Source organism: Rana temporaria, chromosome 1 (genome assembly GCF_905171775.1).
Source record: "Rana temporaria chromosome 1, aRanTem1.1, whole genome shotgun sequence".
In the NCBI taxonomy this organism is placed as follows: Eukaryota; Metazoa; Chordata; class Amphibia; order Anura; family Ranidae; genus Rana; species Rana temporaria.
Window position 1 is genome coordinate 1 of NC_053489.1, and position 5,865 is coordinate 5,865.

The following is a 5,865-nucleotide window of genomic DNA, read 5'->3' on the forward strand; positions in this document are numbered from 1 at the left end:
CCTCTTGGTGTCCTCTCCCCCCTCTTGGTGCCCTTTTCTCCCTCTTTGTGCCCTCGCCCCCCCTCTTGGTGCCCTCTTCTCCCTCTTTGTGCCCTCTCCCCCCTCTTGGTGCCCTTTTCTCCCTCTTTGTGCCCTCTCCCCCTTCTTGGTGCCCTCTTCTCCCTCTTTGTGCCCTCTCCCCCCTCTTGGTGCCTTTTTCTCCCTCTTTGTGCCCTCTCCCCCCTCTTCTCCCTCTTGGTGCCCTCTCCCCCCTCTTGGTGCCCTTTTCTCCCTCTGTGTGCCCTCTCCCCCCTCTTGGTGCCCTCTTCTCCCTCTTTGTGCCCTCTCCCCCCCTCTTGGTGCCTTTTTCTCCCTCTTCTCCCTCTTGGTGCCCTCTTCTCCCTCTGTGTGCCCTCTCCCCCCTCTTGGTGCCCTCTTCTCCCTCTGTGTGCCCTCTCCCCCCTCTTGGTGCCTTTTTCTCCCTCTTGGTGCCCTCTTCTCCCTCTTGGTGCCCTCTTCTCCCTCTGTGTGCCCTCTCCCCCCTCTTGGTGCCCTCTTCTCCCTCTGTGTGCCCTCTCCCCCCTCTTGGTGCATTTTTCTCCCTCTTGGTGCCCTCTTCTCCCTCTTGGTGCCCTCTTCTCCCTCTTGGTGCCCTTTTCCCCCTCTTTGTGCCCTCTCCCCCCTCTTGGTGCCTTTTTCTCCCTCTTTGTGCCCTCTCCCCCCTCTTCTCCCTCTTGGTGTCCTCTCCCCCCTCTTGGTGCCCTTTTCTCCCTCTGTGTGCCCTCTCCCCCCTCTTGGTGCCCTCTTCTCCCTCTTTGTGCCCTCTCCCCCCTCTTGGTGCCCTCTTCTCCCTCTTGGTGCCCTCTCCCCCCTCTTGGTGCCCTCTCCCCCCCTCTTGGTGCCCTCTCCCCCCTCTTGGTGCCCTCTCCCCCCTCTTGGTGCCCTCTTCTCCCTCTTTTGCTGCTCATTCCCCCCTCATGGTGCCTTCCCCCCCCCCCCTCTCCCCTCTAAGGTTCCATTTCCCCCCTACTAGTGCCCTCTCCCCACTTTTGATGCCCTCTGATTCCTCTTGTACCAAATTGTAATGTAATTGTACTGTCCCCCTTTATTTTGTAAAGCGCTGCGCAAACTGTTGGCGCCATATAAATCCTGTATAATAATAATAATCATTTCCTTTTTTTGCTTCTTTCTCCCGTCTTGGTATCTTCTCCCCTCGCCTGGTGCCCTCTGCTACCTCTTGGTGCCCCCTCCCTCTTTGCTGTTCTCTTCCCCCTCTTGGTGTCCTCTCCCTCCTCTCACCACTTCCCCCTGTTGCCTGTGCACCCCTCTTCTTGTGCGCCCCCTCCCCCTTTGCTGTTCTCTTCCCCCGCCTTATGCCCCCACTCCCTAGGTGCCTCCTCTTCCTCTTGGTGCCCCTCTCCCTCTTCTTGTGCGCCCCTCTCCCTCTTCTTGTGCGCCCCCCTCCCCCCTCTTGGTACCCCTCTCCTTGTGTGCCCCCTCCCCCCTCTTGGTACCCCTCTCCTTGTGTGCCCCCTCCCCCTCTTGGTGCCCCCTCTCCCCCTTCTTGTTGCCCCCTCTCCTCCTTCTTGTTGCCCCCTCTCCCTAGGTGCCCCCTCTCCCTCTTCTTGTGCGCCCCCTCCCCCCTCTTGGTGCCCCCTCTCCCTCTTCTTGTGCGCCCCCTCCCCCCTCTTGGTGCCCCCTCTCCCCCTTCTTGTTGCCCCCTCTCCCCCTTCTTGTTGCCCCCTCTCCCTAGGTGCCCCCTCTCCCTCTTCTTGTGCGCCCCCTCCCCCCCTCTTGGTGCCCCCTCTCCCTCTTCTTGTGCGCCCCCTCCCCCCTCTTGGTGCCCCCTCTCCCTCTTCTTGTGCGCCCCCTCCCCCCTCTCGGTGCCCCCTCTCCCTCTTCTTGTGTGCCCCCTCCCCCCTCTTGGTGCCCCTCTCCCTCTTGTGCGCCCCCTCCCCCCTCCTGATGCCTGTGCATCCCTCTTCTTGTGCGCCCCCTCCCCCTCTTGGTGCCCCCTCTCCCTCTTCTTGTGTGCCCCCTCCCCCTCTTGGTGCCCCTCTCCCTCTTCTTGTGTGCCCCCTCTTGTTGCCCCTCTCCCTCTTCTTGTGTGCCCCCTCCCCCCTCTCGGTGCCCCCAGCTGGCTCCTTTCAGTAGGTTGGCAGAGCTTCATGCAAAGTCTTGGAAAATATTTGGAACATTCCTGGGATGTGAAATCCGAAACTCCACCCAATATCCTGAAAATTCTGCCGGAGAAAGATTAACCCCTTCCTGTGCGGGGGCCTGGCGGGGGAAGGGGAATGATGTCACAATGGAACATTCATGGAGCGTCTCCTTCTAACCATCCCAGGAATGACATTTGTCACCCCCTCCCCCACCCATCATCCTCGCTCAGATTCCGGGGTCAGAAATTCGGCCCAAATACCCCGAGAGAGGAAAGTCACCCAAAGTCACCGACGGGTGGAATTTTTCTGCTCTTTCTTGATGGTTCTTAATCAGTAAAGGCCGGAACTTTCCTAATAGAGAGGGAGATGGATGGATGGAGGGATGGATGGATGGATGGATGGAGGGAGGGAGGGATGGATGGATGGAGGGAGGGATGGATGGAGGGATGGAGGGAGGGAGGGAGGGATGGATGGATGGATGGAGGGAGGGATGGATGGATAGATGGAGGGATGGATGGAGGGATGGATGGATGGAGGGATGGAGGGATGGATGGATGGAGGGATGGATGGATGGAGGGATGGAGGGATGGAGGGATGGAGGGATGGATGGATGGAGGGAGGGATGGAGGGATGGAGGGATGGAGGATGGATGGATGGAGGGATGGTGTATTCCCACATCTGACGTCTTTTCCCATTAGATGCAGAATCCATGAGGATCACAACACGTCCCAATCAATGGGCTCTTCCCAGGGCCATCTTAATGCAAGGGCACTGCCCAGGGGCCCCAGGTACATGGGGGGCCCCACAATAATCTTGCATTACATCAAACTTGCCAAGTGCCCAGGATTTGCCGGGACAGTCATGCTTTTTACTAAACTGTCCCCCCTATACTGTGCCCTCCTGACCCCCCCCCCCTATACTGTGCCCTCCTGACCCCCCTCCCCCTTCCATTGTACTGGGCCCTTTGTGTTAACTAGTCATTGATTTATGGAATGTTTTCCTTTTGTAAAAATCAATATATGTTTAATTCTATCAACTATTTATACTTCATTTCTTGAGTGTAGGGGCCCCAGTGCATTACTTTGCCCAGGGGCCCATGATGCTTTTAAGGCGGCCCTGACCCTTCCCCTCCCAATATGGAGGTGCAGCTTCTGGGGGGCGGTGAAGAGATCCCTGATCTTCCTCCAACACGACTCCTCGTATATTTGGGCACCTCTTACATTAAGGTGTTTGTAAAGTGTCCCCATCTCACATGGCCTGGTACACCACCGCCGCCGCCGCCGCCGTCTGTCCCCCACCAGACACACCACCGCCGCCACCTGTCCCCCACCAGACACACCACCACCGTCGCCTGTCCCCCACCAGACACACCACCGCCGCCACCTGTCCCCCACCAGACACACCACCGCCGCCACCTGTCCCCCACCAGACACACCACCGCCGCCGCCTGTCCCCCACCAGACACACCACCGCCGCCACCTGTCCCCCACCAGACACACCACCGCCGCCGCCTGTCCCCCACCAGACACACCACCGCCGCCGCCTGTCCCCCACCAGACACACCACGCCGCCGCCTGTCCCCCACCAAACACACCACCACCGTCGCCTGTCCCCCACCAGACACACCACCGCCGCCACCTGTCCCCCACCAGACACACCACCGCCGCCGCCTGTCCCCCACCAGACACACCACCGCCGCCGCCTGTCCCCCACCAGACACACCACCGCCGCCTGTCCCCCACCAGACACACCACCGCCGCCGCCTGTCCCCCACCAGACACACCACCACCGCCGCCGCCTGTCCCCCACCAGACACACCACCGCCGCCACCTGTCCCCCACCAGACACACCACCGCCGCTGCCTGTCCCCCACCAGACACACCACCGCCGCCGCCTGTCCCCCACCAGACACACCACGCCGCCGCCTGTCCCCCACCAAACACACCACCACCGTCGCCTGTCCCCCACCAGACACACCACCGCCGCCACCTGTCCCCCACCAGACACACCACCGCCGCCGCCTGTCCCCCACCAGACACACCACCGCCGCCGCCTGTCCCCCACCAGACACACCACCGCCGCCTGTCCCCCACCAGACACACCACCGCCGCCGCCTGTCCCCCACCAGACACACCACCACCGCCGCCGCCTGTCCCCCACCAGACACACCACCGCCGCCGCCTGTCCCCCACCAGACACACCACCGCCGCCGCCTGTCCCCCACCAGACACACCACCGCCGCCGCCTGTCCCCCACCAGACACACCACCGCCGCCGCCTGTCCCCCACCAGACACACCACCGCCGCCGCCTGTCCCCCACCAGACACACCACCGCCGCCGCCTGTCCCCCACCAGACACACCACCGCCGCCGCCTGTCCCCCACCAGACACACCACCGCCGCCGCCTGTCCCCCACCAGACACACCACCGCCGCCTGTCCCCCACCAGACACACCACCGCCGCCGCCTGTCCCCCACCAGACACACCACCGCCGCCGCCTGTCCCCCACCAGACACACCACCGCCGCCGCCTGTCCCCCACCAGACACACCACCGCCACCGCCTGTCCCCCACCAGACACACCACCGCCGCCACCTGTCCCCCACCAGACACACCACCGCCGCCGCCTGTCCCCCACCAGACACACCACCGCCGCCGCCTGTCCCCCACCAGACACACCACCGCCGCCGCCTGTCCCCCACCAGACACACCACCGCCGCCGCCTGTCCCCCACCAGACACACCACCGCCGCCGCCTGTCCCCCACCAGACACACCACCGCCGCCGCCTGTCCCCCACCAGACACACCACCGCCGCCGCCTGTCCCCCACCAGACACACCACCGCCGCCTGTCCCCCACCAGACACACCACCGCCGCCGCCTGTCCCCCACCAGACACACCACCGCCGCCGCCTGTCCCCCACCAGACACACCACCGCCGCCGCCTGTCCCCCACCAGACACACCACCGCCACCGCCTGTCCCCCACCAGACACACCACCGCCGCCACCTGTCCCCCACCAGACACACCACCGCCGCCGCCTGTCCCCCACCAGACACACCACCGCCGCCGCCTGTCCCCCACCAGACACACCACCGCCGCCGCCTGTCCCCCACCAGACACACCACCGCCGCCGCCTGTCCCCCACCAGACACACCACCGCCGCCTGTCCCCCACCAGACACACCACCGCCGCCGCCTGTCCCCCACCAGACACACCACCGCCGCCTGTCCCCCACCAGACACACCACCGCCGCCTGTCCCCCACCAGACACACCACCGCCGCCGCCTGTCCCCCACCAGACACACCACCGCCGCCGCCTGTCCCCCACCAGACACACCACCGCCGCCGCCTGTCCCCCACCAGACACACCACCGCCGCCGCCTGTCCCCCACCAGATACACCACCGCCGCCGCCTGTCCCCCACCAGACACACCACCGCCGCCTGTCCCCCACCAGACACACCACCGCCGCCGCCTGTCCCCCACCAGACACACCACCGCCGCCGCCTGTCCCCCACCAGACACACCACCGCCGCCTGTCCCCCACCAGACACACCACCGCCGCCGCCTGTCCCCCACCAGACACACCACCACCGCCGCCGCCTGTCCCCCACCAGACACACCACCGCCACCGCCTGTCCCCCACCAGACACACCACCGCCGCCGCCTGTCCCCCACCAGACATACCACCGCCGCCGCCTGTCCCCCACCAGACACACCACCG